Source organism: Oncorhynchus gorbuscha, unplaced genomic scaffold, assembly GCF_021184085.1.
Source record: "Oncorhynchus gorbuscha isolate QuinsamMale2020 ecotype Even-year unplaced genomic scaffold, OgorEven_v1.0 Un_scaffold_762, whole genome shotgun sequence".
In the NCBI taxonomy this organism is placed as follows: domain Eukaryota; kingdom Metazoa; phylum Chordata; class Actinopteri; order Salmoniformes; family Salmonidae; genus Oncorhynchus; species Oncorhynchus gorbuscha.
Genome location: NW_025745799.1, coordinates 324280 through 344691, shown reverse-complemented (window position 1 = coordinate 344691; position 20412 = coordinate 324280). Strand labels below are relative to the sequence as shown.

Here is a 20412-nt window from a genome sequence, read left to right as displayed (position 1 = left end):
CTCTCTTTCTCCACTCCTTACTCTCGCTTTCTCCACTCCTTACTCTCTCTTTCTGTCTTTCTCCCTCCTTACTCTCTCTTTCTGTCTTTCTCCACTTCCACTCCTTACTCTCTCTTTCTGTCTTTCCCCACTCCTTACTCTCTTTTTCTCCACTCCTTACTCTCTCTTTCTCCACTCCTTACTCTCTCTCTCTGTCTTTCTCCACTCCTTACTCTCTCTTTCCTCACTCCATACTCTCTCTTTCTCCACTCCTTACTCTCGCTTTCTCCACTCCTTACTCTCTCTTTCTGTCTATCTCCACTCCTTACTCTCTCTTTCTGTCTTTCTCCACTCCTTACTCTCTCTTTCTGTCTTTCTCCACTCCTTACTCTCTCTTTCTGTCTTTCTCCACTCCTTACTCTCTCTCTCTGTCTTTCTCCACTCCTTACTCTCTCTTTCCTCACTCCATACTCTCTCTTTCTCCACTCCTTACTCTCGCTTTCTCCACTCCTTACAATCTCTTTCTGTCTATCTGCACTCCTTACTCTCTCTTTATGTCTTTCTCCACTCCTTACTCTCTCTCTCTCTGTCTTTCTCCACTCCTTACTCTCTCTTTCTGTCTTTCTCCACTCCTTACTCTCTCTTTCTGTCTGTAATCCGTAAAGTGAGCATTATCAAGGCCGGTTAGCTCAGTTGGTTAGAGCGTCGTGCTAATAACGCGAAGGTCGCGGGTTCGATACCCGTACTGGCCAGGAGAATTTGTTTTTACTTTACTGTGTATGTCTACAGTGTCACATAACTCTATTGATTGGGGTCTACAATGTACATTTTAAATTAGTAGTATAACTCTCTCTCTCTGTCTTTCTCCACTCCTTACTCTGTTTTCTCTCTCTGTCTTTCTCCACTACTTACTCTGTCTTTCTCCACTCCTTACTCTCTCTCTCTCTGTCTTTCTCCACTTCTTACTCTCTCTTTCTGTCTTTCTCCACTCCTTACTCTCTCTCTTTCTGTCTTTCTCCACTCCTTACTCTCTCTTTCTGTCTTTCTCCACTCCTTACTCTCTCTTTCTCCACTCTTGCTCTCTCTTTCTCCACTCCTTACTCTCTCTTTCTGTCTTTCTCCACTCCTTACTATCTCTTTCTGTCTTTCTCCACTCCTTACTCTCTCTCTGTCTTTCTCCACTCCTTACTCTCTCTTTCTGTCTTTCTCCACTCCTTACTCTCTCTTTCTGTCCTTCTCCACTCATTAATCTCTCTCTGTCTTTCTCCACTCCTTACTCTCTCTTTCTGTCTTTCTCCACTCCTTACTCTCTCTTTCTGTCTTTCTCCACTCCTTACTCTCTCTTTCTGTCTTTCTCCACTCCTTACTCTCTCTCTCTGTCTTTCTCCACTCCTTACTCTCTCTTTCCTCACTCCTTACTCTCTCTTTCTCCACTCCTTACTCTCGCTTTCTCCACTCCTTACTCTCTCTTTCTGTCTTTCTCCACTCCTTACTCTCTCTTTATGTCTTTCTCCACTCCTTACTCTCTCTTTCTGTCTTTCTCCACTCCTTACTCTCTCTTTCTGTCTTTCCCCACTCCTTACTCTCTTTTTCTCTCCACTCTCTCTTTCTCCACTCCTTACTCTCTCTTTCTGTCTTTCTCCACTCCTTACTCTCTCTCTCTGTCTTTCTCCACTCCTTACTCTCTCTTTCCTCACTCCATACTCTCTCTTTCTCCACTCCTTACTCTCGCTTTCTCCACTCCTTACTCTCTCTTTCTGTCTATCTCCACTCCTTACTCTCTCTTTCTGTCTTTCTCCACTCCTTACTCTCTCTTTCTGTCCTTCTCCACTCATTAATCTCTCTCCCTGTCTTTCTCCACTCCTTACTCTCTCTTTCTGTCTTTCTCCACTCCTTACTCTCTCTTTCTGTCTTTCTCCACTCCTTACTCTCTCTTTCTGTCTTTCTCCACTCCTTACTCTCTCTCTCTGTCTTTCTCCACTCCTTACTCTCTCTTTCCTCACTCCTTACTCTCTCATTCTCCACTCCTTACTCTCGCTTTCTCCACTCCTTACTCTCTCTTTCTGTCTTTCTCCACTCCTTACTCTCTCTTTATGTCTTTCTCCACTCCTTACTCTCTCTTTCTGTCTTTCTCCACTCCTTACTCTCTCTTTCTGTCTTTCCCCACTCCTTACTCTCTTTTCTCCACTCCTTACTCTCTCTTTCTCCACTCCTTACTCTCTCTTTCTGTCTTTCTCCACTCCTTACTCTCTCTCTCTGTCTTTCTCCACTCCTTACTCTCTCTTTCCTCTCCTACTCTCTCTTTCTCCACTCCTTACTCTCTGTCTTTCTCCACTCCTTACTCTCTCTTTCTGTCTATCTCCACTCCTTACTCTCTCTTTATGTCTTTCTCCACTCCTTACTCTCTCTCTCTGTCTTTCTCCACTCCTTACTCTCTCTTTCTGTCTTTCTCCACTCCTTACTCTCTCTTTCTGTCTGTAATCCGTAAAGTGAGCATTATCAAGGCCGGTTAGCTCAGTTGGTTAGAGCGTCGTGCTAATAACGCGAAGGTCGCGGGTTCGATACCCGTACTGGCCAGGAGAATTTGTTTTTACTTTACTGTGTATGTCTACAGTGTCACATAACTCTATTGATTGGGGTCTACAATGTACATTTTAAATTAGTAGTATAACTCTCTCTCTCTGTCTTTCTCCACTCCTTACTCTGTTTTTCTCTCTCTGTCTTTCTCCACTACTTACTCTGTCTTTCTCCACTCCTTACTCTCTCTCTCTCTGTCTTTCTCCACTTCTTACTCTCTCTTTCTGTCTTTCTCCACTCCTTACTCTCTCTTTCTGTCTTTCTCCACTCCTTACTCTCTCTTTCTGTCTTTCTCCACTCCTTACTCTCTCTTTCTCCACTCCTTGCTCTCTCTTTCTCCACTCCTTACTCTCTCTTTCTCCACTCCTTACTCTCTCTTTCTGTCTTTCTCCACTCCTTACTATCTCTTTCTGTCTTTCTCCACTCCTTACTCTCTCTTTCTGTCTTTCTCCACTCCTTACTCTCTCTTTCTGTCTTTCTCCACTCCTTACTCTCTCTTTCTGTCTTTCTCCTTACTCTCTCTTTCTCTCCTTACTCTGTCTTTCTCCACTCCTTACTCTCTCTTTCTGTCTTTCTCCACTCCTTACTCTCTCTTTATGTCTTTCTCCACTCCTTACTCTCTCTTTCTGTCTTTCTCCACTTCCACTCCTTACTCTCTCTTTCTGTCTTTCTCCACTCCTTACTCTCTTTTTCTCTCCTTCTGTCTTTCTTTCTCCACTCCTTACTCTCTCTTTCTGTCTTTCTCCACTCCTTACTCTCTCTCTCTGTCTTTCTCCACTCCTTACTCTCTCTTTCCTCTTTCTCCACTCCTTACTCTCTCTTTCTCTTTCTGTCTTTCTCCACTCCTTACTCTCTCTTTCTGTCTTTCTCCACTCCTTACTCTCTCTCTCTGTCTTTCTCCACTCCTTACTCTCTCTTTCCTCACTCCATACTCTCTCTTTCTCCACTCCTTACTCTCGTCTTTCTCCACTCCTTACTCTCTCTTTCTGTCTATCTCCACTCCTTACTCTCTCTTTATGTCTTTCTCCACTCCTTACTCTCTCTCTCTGTCTTTCTCCACTCCTTACTCTCTCTTTCTGTCTTTCTCCACTCCTTACTCTCTCTTTCTGTCTGTAATCCGTAAAGTGAGCATTATCAAGGCCGGTTAGCTCAGTTGGTTAGAGCGTCGTGCTAATAACGCGAAGGTCGCGGGTTCGATACCCGTACTGGCCAGGAGAATTTGTTTTTACTTTACTGTGTATGTCTACAGTGTCACATAACTCTATTGATTGGGGTCTACAATGTACATTTTAAATTAGTAGTATAACTCTCTCTCTCTGTCTTTCTCCACTCCTTACTCTGTTTTTCTCTCTCTGTCTTTCTCCACTACTTACTCTGTCTTTCTCCACTCCTTACTCTCTCTCTCTCTGTCTTTCTCCACTCCTTACTCTCTCTTTCTGTCTTTCTCCACTCCTTACTCTCTCTTTCTGTCTTTCTCCACTCCTTACTCTCTCTTTCTGTCTTTCTCCACTCCTTACTCTCTCTTTCTGTCTTTCTCCACTCCTTACTCTCTCTTTCTTTCCACTCCTTACTCTCTCTTTCTGTCTTTCTCCACTCCTTACTATCTCTTTCTGTCTTTCTCCACTCCTTACTCTCTCTCTGTCTTTCTCCACTCCTTACTCTCTCTTTCTGTCTTTCTCCACTCCTTACTCTCTCTTTCTGTCCTTCTCCACTCATTAATCTCTCTTCTGTCTTTCTCCACTCCTTACTCTCTCTTTCTGTCTTTCTCCACTCCTTACTCTCTCTTTCTGTCTTTCTCCACTCCTTACTCTCTCTTTCTGTCTTTCTCCACTCCTTACTCTCTCTCTCTGTCTTTCTCCACTCCTTACTCTCTCTTTCTCACTCTTACTCTCTCTTTCTCCACTCCTTACTTCGTCTTTCTCCACTCTTACTCTCTCTTTCTGTCTTTCTCCACTCCTTACTCTCTCTTTCTGTCTTTCTCCACTCCTTACTCTCTCTTTCTGTCTTTCTCCACTCCTTACTCTCTCTCTTTCTGTCTTTCTCCACTCCTTACTCTCTCTCTCTGTCTTTCTCCACTCCTTACTCTCTCTTTCTTTCTGTCTTTCTCCACTCCTTACTCTCTGTCTTTCTCCACTCTTCTCTCTCTTTCTGTCTTTCTCCACTCCTTACTCTCTCTTTCTGTCTTTCTCCACTCCTTACTCTCTCTTTCTGTCTTTCTCCACTCCTTACTCTCTCTTTCTGTCTTTCTCCACTCCTTACTCTCTCTCTCTGTCTTTCTCCACTCCTTACTCTCTCTTTCTGTCTTTCTCCACTCCTTACTCTCTGTCTTTCTCCACTCCTTCTCTCTTTCTGTCTATCTCCACTCCTTACTCTCTCTTTATGTCTTTCTCCACTCCTTACTCTCTCTCTCTGTCTTTCTCCACTCCTTACTCTCTCTTTCTGTCTTTCTCCACTCCTTACTCTCTCTTTCTGTCTGTAATCCGTAAAGTGAGCATTATCAAGGCCGGTTAGCTCAGTTGGTTAGAGCGTCGTGCTAATAACGCGAAGGTCGCGGGTTCGATACCCGTACTGGCCAGGAGAATTTGTTTTTACTTTACTGTGTATGTCTACAGTGTCACATAACTCTATTGATTGGGGTCTACAATGTACATTTTAAATTAGTAGTATAACTCTCTCTCTCTGTCTTTCTCCACTCCTTACTCTGTTTTTCTCTCTCTGTCTTTCTCCACTACTTACTCTGTCTTTCTCCACTCCTTACTCTCTCTCTCTCTGTCTTTCTCCACTTCTTACTCTCTCTTTCTGTCTTTCTCCACTCCTTACTCTCTCTTTCTGTCTTTCTCCACTCCTTACTCTCTCTTTCTGTCTTTCTCCACTCCTTACTCTCTCTTTCTCCACTCCTTGCTCTCTCTTTCTCCACTCCTTACTCTCTCTTTCTGTCTTTCTCCACTCCTTACTATCTCTTTCTGTCTTTCTCCACTCCTTACTCTCTCTCTGTCTTTCTCCACTCCTTACTCTCTCTTTCTGTCTTTCTCCACTCCTTACTCTCTCTTTCTGTCTTTCTCCACTCATTAATCTCTCTCTCTGTCTTTCTCCACTCCTTACTCTCTCTTTCTGTCTTTCTCCACTCCTTACTCTCTCTTTCTCCACTCCTTGCTCTCTCTTTCTCCACTCCTTACTCTCTCTTTCTCCACTCCTTACTCTCTCTTTCCTCACTCCTTACTCTCTCTTTCTCCACTCCTTACTCTCGCTTTCTCCACTCCTTACTCTCTCTTTCTGTCTTTCTCCACTCCTTACTCTCTCTTTATGTCTTTCTCCACTCCTTACTCTCTCTTTCTGTCTTTCTCCACTCCTTACTCTCTCTTTCTGTCTTTCCCCACTCCTTACTCTCTTTTTCTCCACTCCTTACTCTTCTTTCTCCACTCCTTACTCTCTCTTTCTGTCTTTCTCCTTACTCTCTCTCTGTCTTTCTCCACTCCTTACTCTCTCTTTCCTCACTCCTACTCTCTGTCTTTCTCCACTCCTTACTCTCCTTTCTCCACTCCTTACTCTCTTTCTGTCTTTCTCCACTCCTTACTCTCTCTTTCTGTCTTTCTCCACTCCTTACTCTCTCTTTCTGTCTTTCTCCACTCCTTACTCTCTCTTTCTGTCTTTCTCCACTCCTTACTCTCTCTTTCTGTCTTTCTCCACTCCTTACTCTCTCTTTCTGTCTTTCTCCACTCCTTACTCTCTCTTTCTGTCTTTCTCCACTCCTTACTCTCTCTCTCTGTCTTTCTCCACTCCTTACTCTCTCTTTCCTCACTCCTTACTCTCTTTCTCCACTCCTTACTCTCGCTTTCTCCACTCCTTACTCTCTCTTTCTGTCTTTCTCCACTCCTTACTCTCTCTTTCTGTCTTTCTCCACTCCTTACTCTCTCTTTCTGTCTTTCTCCACTCCTTACTCTCTCTTTCTGTCTTTCTCCACTCCTTACTCTCTCTCTTTCTGTCTTTCTCCACTCCTTACTCTCTCTTTCTGTCTTTCTCCACTCCTTACTCTCTCTCTCTGTCTTTCTCCACTCCTTACTCTCTCTTTCCTCACTCCATACTCTCTCTTTCTCCACTCCTTACTCTTTCTCCACTCCTTACTCTCTCTTTCTGTCTATCTCCACTCCTTACTCTCTCTTTATGTCTTTCTCCACTCCTTACTCTCTCTTTCTGTCTTTCTCCACTCCTTACTCTCTCTTTCTGTCTTTCTCCACTCCTTACTCTCTCTTTCTGTCTGTAATCCGTAAAGTGAGCATTATCAAGGCCGGTTAGCTCAGTTGGTTAGAGCGTCGTGCTAATAACGCGAAGGTCGCGGGTTCGATACCCGTACTGGCCAGGAGAATTTGTTTTTACTTTACTGTGTATGTCTACAGTGTCACATAACTCTATTGATTGGGGTCTACAATGTACATTTTAAATTAGTAGTATAACTCTCTCTCTCTGTCTTTCTCCACTCCTTACTCTGTTTTTCTCTCTCTGTCTTTCTCCACTACTTACTCTGTCTTTCTCTCCTTACTCTCTCTCTCTCTGTCTTTTCTCCACTCTCTCTCTTTCTGTCTTTCTCCACTCCTTACTCTCTCTTTCTGTCTTTCTCCACTCCTTACTCTCTCTTTCTGTCTTTCTCCACTCCTTACTCTCTCTTTCTTCTGTCTTTTCCACTCCTTACTCTCTCTTCTCTCTGTCTTTCTCCACTCCTTACTATCTCTTTCTGTCTTTCTCCACTCCTTACTCTCTCTCTGTCTTTCTCCACTCCTTACTCTCTCTTTCTGTCTTTCTCCACTCCTTACTCTCTCTTTCTCCACTCCTTACTCTCTCTTTTTCTCCACTCCATTAATCTACTCTCTGTCTTTCTCCACTCCTTACTCTCTCTTTCTGTCTTTCTCCACTCCTTACTCTCTCTTTCTGTCTTTCTCCACTCCTTACTCTCTCTTTCTGTCTTTCTCCACTCCTTACTCTCTCTTTCTGTCTTTCCCCACTCCTTACTCTCTTTTTCTCCACTCCTTACTCTCTCTTTCTCCACTCCTTACTCTCTCTTTCTGTCTTTCTCCACTCCTTACTCTCTCTTTCTGTCTTTCTCCACTCCTTACTCTCTCTTTCTCCACTCCTTACTCTCTCTTTTTCTCCACTCCTTACTCTCTGTCTTTCTCTCCTTACTCTCTCTTTCTGTCTTTCTCCACTCCTTACTCTCTGTCTTTCTCCACTCCTTACTCTCTCTTTCTCACTCCTTACTCTCTCTCTCTTTCTCCATCCTCCTTCTCTGTCTTTCTCCACTCCTTACTCTCTCTTTCTGTCTTTCTCCACTCCTTACTCTCTCTTTCTGTCTTTCTCCACTCCTTACTCTCTCTCTCTGTCTTTCTCCACTCCTTACTCTCTCTTTCTGTCTTTCTCCACTCCTTACTCTCTCTTTCTGTCTGTAATCCGTAAAGTGAGCATTATCAAGGCCGGTTAGCTCAGTTGGTTAGAGCGTCGTGCTAATAACGCGAAGGTCGCGGGTTCGATACCCGTACTGGCCAGGAGAATTTGTTTTTACTTTACTGTGTATGTCTACAGTGTCACATAACTCTATTGATTGGGGTCTACAATGTACATTTTAAATTAGTAGTATAACTCTCTCTCTCTGTCTTTCTCCACTCCTTACTCTGTTTTTCTCTCTCTGTCTTTCTCCACTACTTACTCTGTCTTTCTCCACTCCTTACTCTCTCTCTCTCTGTCTTTCTCCACTCCTTACTCTCTCTTTCTGTCTTTCTCCACTCCTTACTCTCTCTTTCTGTCTTTCTCCACTCCTTACTCTCTCTTTCTGTCTTTCTCCACTCCTTACTCTCTCTTTCTCCATTCCTTGCTCTCTCTTTCTCCACTCCTTACTCTCTCTTTCTCCACTCCTTACTCTCTCTTTCTGTCTTTCTCCACTCCTTACTATCTCTTTCTGTCTTTCTCCACTCCTTACTCTCTCTTTCTGTCTTTCTCCACTCCTTACTCTCTCTTTCTGTCTTTCTCCACTCCTTACTCTCTCTTTCTGTCCTTCTCCACTCATTAATCTCTCTCCCTGTCTTTCTCCACTCCTTACTCTCTCTTTCTGTCTTTCTCCACTCCTTACTCTCTCTTTCTGTCTTTCTCCACTCCTTACTCTCTCTTTCTGTCTTTCTCCACTCCTTAATCTCTCTCTCTGTCTTTCTCACTCCTTACTCTCTCTTTCTCCACTCCTTACTCTCTGTCTTTCTCCACTCCTTACTCTCTCTTTCTGTCTTTCTCCACTCCTTACTCTCTCTTTCTGTCTTTCTCCACTCCTTACTCTCTCTTTCTGTCTTTCTCCACTCCTTACTCTCTCTTTCTGTCTTTCTCCACTCCTTACTCTCTCTTTCTGTCTTTCTCCACTCCTTACTCTCTCTTTCTCACTTCTCTCTTTCTCCACTCCTTACTCTCGCTTTTCCACTCCTACTCTCTCTTTCTGTCTTTCTCCACTCCTTACTCTCTCTTTCTGTCTTTCTCCACTCCTTACTCTCTCTTTCTGTCTTTCTCCACTCCTTACTCTCTCTTTCTGTCTTTCTCCACTCCTTACTCTCTCTCTCTGTCTTTCTCCACTCCTTACTCTCTCTTTCCTCACTGTACTCTTCTTTCTCCACTCCTTACTCTCGCTTTCTCCACTCCTTACAATCTCTTTCTGTCTATCTGCACTCCTTACTCTCTCTTTATGTCTTTCTCCACTCCTTACTCTCTCTCTCTGTCTTTCTCCACTCCTTACTCTCTCTTTCTGTCTTTCTCCACTCCTTACTCTCTCTTTCTGTCTGTAATCCGTAAAGTGAGCATTATCAAGGCCGGTTAGCTCAGTTGGTTAGAGCGTCGTGCTAATAACGCGAAGGTCGCGGGTTCGATACCCGTACTGGCCAGGAGAATTTGTTTTTACTTTACTGTGTATGTCTACAGTGTCACATAACTCTATTGATTGGGGTCTACAATGTACATTTTAAATTAGTAGTATAACTCTCTCTCTCTGTCTTTCTCCACTCCTTACTCTCTTTTTTCTCTCTCTGTCTTTCTCCACTACTTACTCTGTCTTTTCTCCACTCTGTCTTTCTCCACTCTTACTCTCTCTTTCTGTCTTTCTCCACTCCTTACTCTCTCTTTCTGTCTTTCTCCACTCCTTACTCTCTCTTTCTGTCTTTCTCCACTCCTTACTCTCTCTTTCTCCACTCCTTACTCTCTCTTTCTCCACTCCTTGCTCTCTCTTTCTCCACTCCTTACTCTCTCTTTCTGTCTTTCTCCACTCCTTACTATCTCTTTCTGTCTTTCTCCACTCCTTACTCTCTCTCTGTCTTTCTCCACTCCTTACTCTCTCTTTCTGTCTTTCTCCACTCCTTACTCTCTCTTTCTGTCCTTCTCCACTCATTAATCTCTCTCCCTGTCTTTCTCCACTCCTTACTCTCTCTTTCTGTCTTTCTCCACTCCTTACTCTCTCTTTCTGTCTTTCTCCACTCCTTACTCTCTCTTTCTGTCTTTCTCCACTCCTTACTCTCTCTCTCTGTCTTTCTCCACTCCTTACTCTCTCTTTCCTCACTCCTTACTCTCTCTTTCTCCACTCCTTACTCTCGCTTTCTCCACTCCTTACTCTCTCTTTCTGTCTTTCTCCACTCCTTACTCTCTCTTTCTGTCTTTCTCCACTCCTTACTCTCTCTTTCTGTCTTTCTCCACTCCTTACTCTCTCTTTCTGTCTTTCTCCACTCCTTACTCTCTCTTTCTCCACTCCTTACTCTCTCTTTCTCCACTCCTTACTCTCTCTTTCTGTCTTTCTCCACTCCTTACTCTCTCTTTCTGTCTTTCTCCACTCCTTACTCTCTCTTTCTGTCTTTCTCCACTCCTTACTCTCCACTCCTTTCTGTCTTTCTCCACTCCTTACTCTCTCTTTCTGTCTTTCTCCACTCCTTACTCTCTCTCTCTGTCTTTCTCCACTCCTTACTCTCTCTTTCTGTCTTTCTCTCTCTTTCTCTCTCCTTTCTGTCTTTCTCCACTTACTCTCTCTCTGTCTTTCTCCACTCTGTCTCTGTTTTCCACTCCTTACTCTCTCTTTCTGTCTTTCTCCACTCCTTACTCTCTCTTTCTGTCTTTCTCCACTCCTTACTCTCTCTTTCTGTCTTTCTCCACTCATTATCTCTCTCCCTGTCTTTCTCCACTCCTTACTCTCTCTTTCTGTCTTTCTCCACTCCTTACTCTCTCTTTCTGTCTTTCTCCACTCCTTACTCTCTCTTTCTGTCTTTCTCCACTCCTTACTCTCTCTCTCTGTCTTTCTCCACTCCTTACTCTCTCTTTCCTCACTCCTTCTCTCTCTCTTTCTCCACTCCTTACTGTCTTTCTCCACTCCTTACTCTCTCTTTCTGTCTTTCTCCACTCCTTACTCTCTCTTTCTGTCTTTCTCCACTCCTTACTCTCTCTTTCTGTCTTTCTCTCCTTACTCTCTCTTTCTGTCTTTTCCACTCCTTACTCTCTCTCTTCTGTCTTTCTCCACTCCTTACTCTCTCTTTCTGTCTTTCTCCACTCCTTACTCTCTCTTTCTGTCTTTCTCCACTCCTTACTCTCTCTTTCTGTCTTTCCACTCCTTACTCCTCTTACTCTCTCTTTCTCCACTCCTTACTCTCTCTTTCTGTCTTTCTCCACTCCTTACTCTCTTTCTGTCTTTCTCCACTCCTTACTCTCTTTCTGTCTTTACTCTCTCTCTTTCTGTCTTTCTCCACTCCTTACTCTCTCTTTCTGTCTTTCTCCACTCCTTACTCTCTCTCTCTGTCTTTCTCCACTCCTTACTTTCTCACTCTTTCTCTCTTTCTCCACTCCTTACTCTCTCTTTCTGTCTTTCTCCACTCCTTACTCTCTCTCTGTCTTTCTCCACTCCTTACTCTCTCTTTCCTCACTCCATACTCTCTCTTTCTCCACTCCTTACTCTCGCTTTCTCCACTCCTTACTCTCTCTTTCTGTCTATCTCCACTCCTTACTCTCTCTTTATGTCTTTCTCCACTCCTTACTCTCTCTCTCTGTCTTTCTCCACTCCTTACTCTCTCTTTCTGTCTTTCTCCACTCCTTACTCTCTCTTTCTGTCTGTAATCCGTAAAGTGAGCATTATCAAGGCCGGTTAGCTCAGTTGGTTAGAGCGTCGTCGTGCTAATAACGCGAAGGTCGCGGGTTCGATACCCGTACTGGCCAGGAGAATTTGTTTTTACTTTACTGTGTATGTCTACAGTGTCACATAACTCTATTGATTGGGGTCTACAATGTACATTTTAAATTAGTAGTATAACTCTCTCTCTCTGTCTTTCTCCACTCCTTACTCTGTTTTTCTCTCTCTGTCTTTCTCCACTACTTACTCTGTCTTTCTCCACTCCTTACTCTCTCTCTCTCTGTCTTTCTCCACTTCTTACTCTCTCTTTCTGTCTTTCTCCACTCCTTACTCTCTCTTTCTGTCTTTCTCCACTCCTTACTCTCTCTTTCTGTCTTTCTCCACTCCTTACTCTCTCTTTCTCCACTCCTTGCTCTCTCTTTCTCCACTCCTTACTCTCTCTTTCTGTCTTTCTCCACTCCTTACTATCTCTTTCTGTCTTTCTCCACTCCTTACTCTCTCTCTGTCTTTCTCCACTCCTTACTCTCTCTTTCTGTCTTTCTCCACTCCTTACTCTCTCTTTCTGTCTTTCTCCACTCTCTCTCTCTGTCTTTCTCCACTCCTTACTCTCTCTTTCTGTCTTTCTCCACTCCTTACTCTCTCTTTCTGTCTTTCTCCACTCCTTACTCTCTCTTTCTGTCTTTCTCCACTCCTTACTCTCTCTCTTCTTTCTCCTTACTCTCTTTCTCTCTCTTCTGTCTTTCTCCACTCCTTACTCTCTCTTTCTGTCTTTCTCCACTCCTTACTCTCTCTTTCTGTCTTTCTCCACTCCTTACTCTCTCTTTCTGTCTTTCTCCACTCCTTACTCTCTCTTTCTGTCTTTCTCCACTCCTTACTCTCTTTCTTCCTTACTCTCTTTCTGTCTTTCTCCACTCCTTACTCTCTCTTTCTGTCTTTCTCCACTCCTTACTCTCTCTTTCCTCACTCTTTCTCTCTCTTTCTCCACTCTTACTCTGTCTTTCTCCACTCCTTACTCTCTCTTTCTGTCTTTCTCCACTCCTTACTCTCTCTTTCTGTCTTTCTCCACTCATTAATCTCTCTTCTGTCTTTCTCCACTCCTTACTCTCTCTTTCTGTCTTTCTCCACTCCTTACTCTCTCTTTCTGTCTTTCTCCACTCCTTACTCTCTCTTTCTGTCTTTCTCCACTCCTTACTCTCTCTTTCTGTCTTTCTCCACTCCTTACTCTCTCTTTCTCCACTCCTTACTCTCTCTTTCTCCACTCCTTACTCTCTCTTTCTGTCTTTCTCCACTCCTTACTCTCTCTTTCTGTCTTTCTCCTTTCTCCTTACTCTCTCTTTCTGTCTTTCTCCACTCCTTACTCTCTCTTTCTGTCTTTCTCCACTCCTTACTCTCTCTTTCTGTCCTTCTCCACTCATTAATCTCTCTCCCTGTCTTTCTCCACTCCTTACTCTCTCTTTCTGTCTTTCTCCACTCCTTACTCTCTCTTTCTGTCTTTCTCCACTCCTTACTCTCTCTTTCTGTCTTTCTCCACTCCTTACTCTCTCTCTCTGTCTTTCTCCACTCCTTACTCTCTCTTTCTCCACTCCTTACTCTCTCTTTCTCCACTCCTTACTCTCTCTTTCTCCACTCCTTACTCTCTCTTTCTGTCTTTCTCCACTCCTTACTCTCTCTTTCTGTCTTTCTCCACTCCTTACTCTCTCTTTCTGTCTTTCTCCACTCCTTACTCTCTCTTTCTGTCTTTCCCCACTCCTTACTCTCTTTTTCTCCACTCTTTCTCTCTTTCTCCACTCCTTACTCTCTCTTTCTGTCTTTCTCCACTCCTTACTCTCTCTTTCTGTCTTTCTCCACTCCTTACTCTCTCTTTCCTCACTCCATACTCTCTCTTTCTCCACTCCTTACTTTCTTTCTCCACTCCTTACTCTCTCTTTCTGTCTATCTCCACTCCTTACTCTCTCTTTATGTCTTTCTCCACTCCTTACTCTCTCTCTCTGTCTTTCTCCACTCCTTACTCTCTCTTTCTGTCTTTCTCCACTCCTTACTCTCTCTTTCTGTCTGTAATCCGTAAAGTGAGCATTATCAAGGCCGGTTAGCTCAGTTGGTTAGAGCGTCGTGCTAATAACGCGAAGGTCGCGGGTTCGATACCCGTACTGGCCAGGAGAATTTGTTTTTACTTTACTGTGTATGTCTACAGTGTCACATAACTCTATTGATTGGGGTCTACAATGTACATTTTAAATTAGTAGTATAACTCTCTCTCTCTGTCTTTCTCCACTCCTTACTCTGTTTTTCTCTCTGTCTTTTCCACTCTCTCTCTGTCTTTCTCCACTCCTTACTCTTACTCTGTCTTTCTCCACTCCTTACTCTCTCTTTCTGTCTTTCTCCACTTCTTACTCTCTCTTTCTGTCTTTCTCCACTCCTTACTCTCTCTTTCTGTCTTTCTCCACTCCTTACTCTCTCTTTCTGTCTTTCTCCACTCCTTACTCTCTCTTTCTTCTGCTCTCTCTTTCTCCACTCCTTACTCTCTCTTTCTCCACTCCTTACTCTCTCTTTCTGTCTTTCTCCACTCCTTACTCTCTCTCTCTGTCTTTCTCCACTCCTTACTCTCTCTCTTCCTTTCTCCATACTCTCTCTTTCTCCACTCCTTACTCTCGTCTTTCTCCACTCCTTACTCTCTCTTTCTGTCTTATCTCCACTCCTTACTCTCTCTTTATGTCTTTCTCCACTCCTTACTCTCTCTCTCTGTCTTTCTCCACTCCTTACTCTCTCTTTCTGTCTTTCTCCACTCCTTACTCTCTCTTTCTGTCTGTAATCCGTAAAGTGAGCATTATCAAGGCCGGTTAGCTCAGTTGGTTAGAGCGTCGTGCTAATAACGCGAAGGTCGCGGGTTCGATACCCGTACTGGCCAGGAGAATTTGTTTTTACTTTACTGTGTATGTCTACAGTGTCACATAACTCTATTGATTGGGGTCTACAATGTACATTTTAAATTAGTAGTATAACTCTCTCTCTCTGTCTTTCTCCACTCCTTACTCTGTTTTTCTCTCTCTGTCTTTCTCCACTACTTACTCTGTCTTTCTCCACTCCTTACTCTCTCTCTCTCTGTCTTTCTCCACTTCTTACTCTCTCTTTCTGTCTTTCTCCACTCCTTACTCTCTCTTTCTGTCTTTCTCCACTCCTTACTCTCTCTTTCTGTCTTTCTCCACTCCTTACTCTCTCTTTCTCCACTCCTTGTCTTTCTCCACTCCTTACTCTCTCTTTCTCCACTCCTTACTCTCTCTTTCTGTCTTTCTCCACTCCTTACTATCTCTTTCTGTCTTTCTCCACTCCTTACTCTCTCTCTGTCTTTCTCCACTCCTTACTCTCTCTTTCTGTCTTTCTCCACTCCTTACTCTCTCTTTCTGTCCTTCTCCACTCATTAATCTCTCTCCCTGTCTTTCTCCACTCCTTACTCTCTCTTTCTGTCTTTCTCCACTCCTTACTCTCTCTTTCTGTCTTTCTCCACTCCTTACTCTCTCTTTCTGTCTTTCTCCACTCCTTACTCTCTCTCTCTGTCTTTCTCCACTCCTTACTCTCTCTTTCTCACTCCATACTCTGTCTTTCTCCACTCCTTACTTTCTCCACTCCTTACTCTCTCTTTCTGTCTATCTCCACTCCTTACTCTCTCTTTATGTCTTTCTCCACTCCTTACTCTCTCTCTCTGTCTTTCTCCACTCCTTACTCTCTCTTTCTGTCTTTCTCCACTCCTTACTCTCTCTTTCTGTCTGTAATCCGTAAAGTGAGCATTATCAAGGCCGGTTAGCTCAGTTGGTTAGAGCGTCGTGCTAATAACGCGAAGGTCGCGGGTTCGATACCCGTACTGGCCAGGAGAATTTGTTTTTACTTTACTGTGTATGTCTACAGTGTCACATAACTCTATTGATTGGGGTCTACAATGTACATTTTAAATTAGTAGTATAACTCTCTCTCTCTGTCTTTCTCCACTCCTTACTCTGTTTTTCTCTCTCTGTCTTTCTCCACTACTTACTCTCTCTTTCTGTCTTTCTCCACTCCTTACTCTCTCTTTCTGTCTTTCTCCACTCCTTACTCTCTCTTTCTGTCTTTCTCCACTCCTTACTCTCTCTTTCTGTCTTTCTCCACTCCTCTGTCTTTCTCTCCTTACTCTCTCTTTTCCTGTCTTTCTCCTCTCTCTTTCTGTCTTTCTCCACTCCTTACTCTCTCTCTCTGTCTTTCTCCACTCCTTACTCTCTCTTTCCTCACTCCATACTCTCTCTTTCTCCACTCCTTACTCTCGCTTTCTCCACTCCTTACTCTCTCTTTCTGTCTATCTCCACTCCTTACTCTCTCTTTATGTCTTTCTCCACTCCTTACTCTCTCTCTCTGTCTTTCTCCACTCCTTACTCTCTCTTTCTGTCTTTCTCCACTCCTTACTCTCTCTTTCTGTCTGTAATCCGTAAAGTGAGCATTATCAAGGCCGGTTAGCTCAGTTGGTTAGAGCGTCGTGCTAATAACACGAAGGTCGCGGGTTCGATACCCGTACTGGCCAGGAGAATTTGTTTTTACTTTACTGTGTATGTCTACAGTGTCACATAACTCTATTGATTGGGGTCTACAATGTACATTTTAAATTAGTAGTATAACTCTCTCTCTCTGTCTTTCTCCACTCCTTACTCTTTTTTTCTCTCTGTCTTTCTCCACTACTTACTTCTCTCTGTCTTTCTCCACTCCTTACTCTCTCTCTCTGTCTTTCTCCACTCCTTACTCTCTCTTTCTGTCTTTCTCCACTCCTTACTGTCTCTTTCTGTCTTTCTCCACTCCTTACTCTCTCTTTCTGTCTTTCCCCACTCCTTACTCTCTTTTTCTCCACTCCTTACTCTCTCTTTCTCCACTCCTTACTCTCTCTTTCTGTCTTTCTCCACTCCTTACTCTCTCTTTCTGTCTTTCTCCACTCCTTACTCTCTCTCTGTCTTTCTCCACTCCTTACTCTCTCTTTCTGTCTTTCTCCACTCCTTACTCTCTCTTTCTGTCCTTCTCCACTCATTAATCTCTCTCCCTGTCTTTCTCCACTCCTTACTCTCTCTTTCTGTCTTTCTCCACTCCTTACTCTCTCTTTCTGTCTTTCTCCACTCCTTACTCTCTCTTTCTGTCTTTCCCCACTCCTTACTCTCTCTTTCTGTCTTTCTCCACTCCTTACTCTCTCTTTCTGTCTTTCTCCACTCCTTACTCTCTCTTTCTGTCTTTCTCCACTCCTTACTCTCTCTTTCTGTCTTTCTCCACTCCTTACTCTCTCTTTCTGTCTTTCTCCACTCCTTACTCTCTCTTTCTGTCTTTCTCCACTCCTTACTCTCTCTTTATGTCTTTCTCCACTCCTTACTCTCTCTTTCTGTCTTTCTCCACTCCTTACTCTCTCTTTCTGTCTTTCTCCACTCCTTACTCTCTTTTTCTCCACTCCTTACTCTGTCTTTCTCCACTCCTTACTCTCTCTTTCTGTCTTTCTCCACTCCTTACTCTCTCTTCTGTCTTTCTCCACTCCTTACTCTCTCTTTCTGTCTTTCTCCACTCCTTACTCTCTCTTTCTGTCCTTCTCCACTCATTAATCTCTCTCCCTGTCTTTCTCCACTCCTTACTCTCTCTTTCTGTCTTTCTCCACTCCTTACTCTCTCTTTCTGTCTTTCTCCACTCCTTACTCTCTCTTTCTGTCTTTCTCCACTCCTTACTCTCTCTTTCTGTCTTTCTCCACTCCTTACTCTCTCTTTCTGTCTTTCTCCACTCCTTACTCTCTCTTTCTGTCTTTCTCCACTCCTTACTCTCTCTTTCTGTCTTTCTCCACTCCTTACTCTCTCTTTCTGTCTTTCTCCACTCCTTACTCTCTCTTTCTGTCTTTCTCCACTCCTTACTCTCTCTTTATGTCTTTCTCCACTCCTTACTCTCTCTTTCTGTCTTTCTCCACTCCTTACTCTCTCTTTCTGTCTTTCCCCACTCCTTACTCTCTTTTTCTCCACTCCTTACTCTCTCTTTCTCCACTCCTTACTCTCTCTTTCTGTCTTTCTCCACTCCTTACTCTCTCTCTCTGTCTTTCTCCACTCCTTACTCTCTCTTTCCTCACTCCATACTCTCTCTTTCTCCACTCCTTACTCTCGCTTTCTCCACTCCTTACTCTCTCTTTCTGTCTTTCTCCACTCCTTACTCTCTCTTTATGTCTTTCTCCACTCCTTACTCTCTCTCTCTGTCTTTCTCCACTCCTTACTCTCTCTTTCTGTCTTTCTCCACTCCTTACTCTCTCTTTCTGTCTGTAATCCGTAAAGTGAGCATTATCAAGGCCGGTTAGCTCAGTTGGTTAGAGCGTCGTGCTAATAACGCGAAGGTCGCGGGTTCGATACCCGTACTGGCCAGGAGAATTTGTTTTTACTTTACTGTGTATGTCTACAGTGTCACATAACTCTATTGATTGGGGTCTACAATGTACATTTTAAATTAGTAGTATAACTCTCTCTCTCTGTCTTTCTCCACTCCTTACTCTTTTTTTCTCTCTGTCTTTCTCCACTACTTACTCTCTCTTTCTGTCCTTCTCCACTCATTAATCTCTCTCCCTGTCTTTCTCCACTCCTTACTCTCTCTTTCTGTCTTTCTCCACTCCTTACTGTCTCTTTCTGTCTTTCTCCACTCCTTACTCTCTCTTTCTGTCTTTCCCCACTCCTTACTCTCTTTTTCTCCACTCCTTACTCTCTCTTTCTCCACTCCTTACTCTCTCTTTCTGTCTTTCTCCACTCCTTACTCTTATGCATGGAGATTTCTGATCTTTTCCACTTCTTACTCTCTCTTTCTCTCTTTCTCCACTCCTTACTCTCTCTTTCTGTCTTTCTCCACTCCTTACTCTCTCTTTCTGTCTTTCTCCTCTCCTTACTCTCTCTTTCTGTCTTTCTCCACTCCTTACTCTCTCTTTCTGTCTTTCTCCACTCCTTACTCTCTCTTTCTGTCTTTCTCCACTCCTTACTCTCTCTCTGTCTTTCTCCACTCCTTACTCTCTCTTTCTGTCTTTCTCCACTCCTTACTCTCTCTTTCTGTCCTTCTCCACTCATTAATCTCTCTCCCTGTCTTTCTCCACTCCTTACTCTCTCTTTCTGTCTTTCTCCACTCCTTACTCTCTCTTTCTGTCTTTCTCCACTCCTTACTCTCTCTTTCTGTCTTTCCCCACTCCTTACTCTCTCTTTCTGTCTTTCTCCACTCCTTACTCTCTCTTTCTGTCTTTCTCCACTCCTTACTCTCTCTTTCTGTCTTTCTCCACTCCTTACTCTCTCTTTCTGTCTTTCTCCACTCCTTACTCTCTCTTTCTGTCTTTCTCCACTCCTTACTCTCTCTTTCTGTCTTTCTCTTACTCTCTCTTTATGTCTTTCTCCACTCCTTACTCTCTCTTTCTGTCTTTCTCCACTCCTTACTCTCTCTTTCTGTCTTTCTCCACTCCTTACTCTCTCTTTCTCCACTCCTTACTCTCTCTTTCTCCACTCCTTACTCTCTCTTTCTGTCTTTCTCCACTCCTTACTCTCTCTCTCTGTCTTTCTCCACTCCTTACTCTCTCTTTCCTCACTCCTTACTCTCTCTTTCTCCACTCCTTACTCTCGCTTTCTCCACTCCTTACTCTCTCTTTCTGTCTATCTCCACTCCTTACTCTCTCTTTATGTCTTTCTCCACTCCTTACTCTCTCTCTCTGTCTTTCTCCACTCCTTACTCTCTCTTTCTCTTTCTCCACTCCTTACTCTCTCTTTCTGTCTGTAATCCGTAAACTGGGCATTATCAAGGCCGGTTAGCTCAGTTGGTTAGAGCGTTGTGCTAATAACGCGAAGGTCGCGGGTTCGATACCCGTACTGGCCAGGAGAATTTGTTTTTACTTTACTGTGTATGTCTACAGTGTCACATAACTCTATTGATTGGGGTCTACAATGTACATTTTAAATTAGTAGTATAACTCTCTCTCTCTGTCTTTCTCCACTCCTTACTCTTTTTTTCTCTCTCTGTCTTTCTCCACTACTTACTCTGTCTTTCTCCACTCCTTACTCTCTCTTTCTGTCCTTCTCCACTCATTAATCTCTCTCCCTGTCTTTCTCCACTCCTTACTCTCTCTTTCTGTCTTTCTCCTCTCCTTACTCTCTCTCTCTGTCTTTCTCCACTCCTTACTCTCTCTTTCTGTCTTTCTCGACTCCTTACTCTCTCTTTATGTCTTTCTCCACTCCTTACTCTCTCTTTCTGTCTTTCTCCACTCCTTACTCTCTCTTTCTGTCTTTCCCCACTCCTTACTCTCTTTTTCTCCACTCCTTACTCCCTCTTTCTCCACTCCTTACTCTCTCTTTCTGTCTTTCTCCACTCCTTACTCTCTCTTTCTGTCCTTCTCCACTCATTAATCTCTCTCCCTGTCTTTCTCCACTCCTTACTCTCTCTTTCTGTCTTTCTCCACTCCTTACTCTCTCTTTCTGTCTTTCTCCACTCCTTACTCTCTCTTTCTGTCTTTCTCCACTCCTTACTCTCTCTTTCTCCACTCCTTGCTCTCTCTTTCTCCACTCCTTACTCTCTCTTTCTCCACTCCTTACTCTCTCTTTCTGTCTTTCTCCAGTCCTTACTATCTCTTTCTGTCTTTCTCCACTCCTTGATTGATTGGGGTCTACAATGTACATTTTAAATTAGTAGTATAACTCTCTCTCTCTGTCTTTCTCCACTCCTTACTCTGTTTTTCTCTCTCTGTCTTT

General features: G+C 43.5%; 14 non-coding genes across 14 annotated transcripts; all 14 read left to right on the top strand.

The window, feature by feature from the left end:
* The first annotated feature begins 657 nt into the window (after window positions 1-657).
* trnai-aau lies at window positions 658-731 on the top strand. Its single transcript has one exon. It is a non-coding gene; the product is annotated as a tRNA-Ile (tRNA).
* Window positions 732-2482: 1751 nt separating this feature from the next.
* Window positions 2483-2556, top strand: trnai-aau. Its single transcript has one exon. It is a non-coding gene; the product is annotated as a tRNA-Ile (tRNA).
* A 1138-nt stretch (window positions 2557-3694) lies between these two features.
* Window positions 3695-3768, top strand: trnai-aau. The gene has a single exon. It is a non-coding gene; the product is annotated as a tRNA-Ile (tRNA).
* Window positions 3769-5057: 1289 nt separating this feature from the next.
* Window positions 5058-5131, top strand: trnai-aau. The gene has a single exon. It is a non-coding gene; the product is annotated as a tRNA-Ile (tRNA).
* Window positions 5132-6839: 1708 nt separating this feature from the next.
* On the top strand, window positions 6840-6913 carry trnai-aau. Its single transcript has one exon. It is a non-coding gene; the product is annotated as a tRNA-Ile (tRNA).
* A 1103-nt stretch (window positions 6914-8016) lies between these two features.
* Window positions 8017-8090, top strand: trnai-aau. The gene has a single exon. It is a non-coding gene; the product is annotated as a tRNA-Ile (tRNA).
* A 1297-nt stretch (window positions 8091-9387) lies between these two features.
* trnai-aau lies at window positions 9388-9461 on the top strand. The gene has a single exon. It is a non-coding gene; the product is annotated as a tRNA-Ile (tRNA).
* Window positions 9462-11686: 2225 nt separating this feature from the next.
* Window positions 11687-11763, top strand: trnai-aau. The gene has a single exon. It is a non-coding gene; the product is annotated as a tRNA-Ile (tRNA).
* Window positions 11764-13757: 1994 nt separating this feature from the next.
* On the top strand, window positions 13758-13831 carry trnai-aau. The gene has a single exon. It is a non-coding gene; the product is annotated as a tRNA-Ile (tRNA).
* A 677-nt stretch (window positions 13832-14508) lies between these two features.
* trnai-aau lies at window positions 14509-14582 on the top strand. The gene has a single exon. It is a non-coding gene; the product is annotated as a tRNA-Ile (tRNA).
* Window positions 14583-15466: 884 nt separating this feature from the next.
* On the top strand, window positions 15467-15540 carry trnai-aau. Its single transcript has one exon. It is a non-coding gene; the product is annotated as a tRNA-Ile (tRNA).
* Window positions 15541-16146: 606 nt separating this feature from the next.
* Window positions 16147-16220, top strand: trnai-aau. The gene has a single exon. It is a non-coding gene; the product is annotated as a tRNA-Ile (tRNA).
* Window positions 16221-17992: 1772 nt separating this feature from the next.
* Window positions 17993-18066, top strand: trnai-aau. Its single transcript has one exon. It is a non-coding gene; the product is annotated as a tRNA-Ile (tRNA).
* A 1403-nt stretch (window positions 18067-19469) lies between these two features.
* Window positions 19470-19543, top strand: trnai-aau. Its single transcript has one exon. It is a non-coding gene; the product is annotated as a tRNA-Ile (tRNA).
* Window positions 19544-20412: the final 869 nt, after the last annotated feature.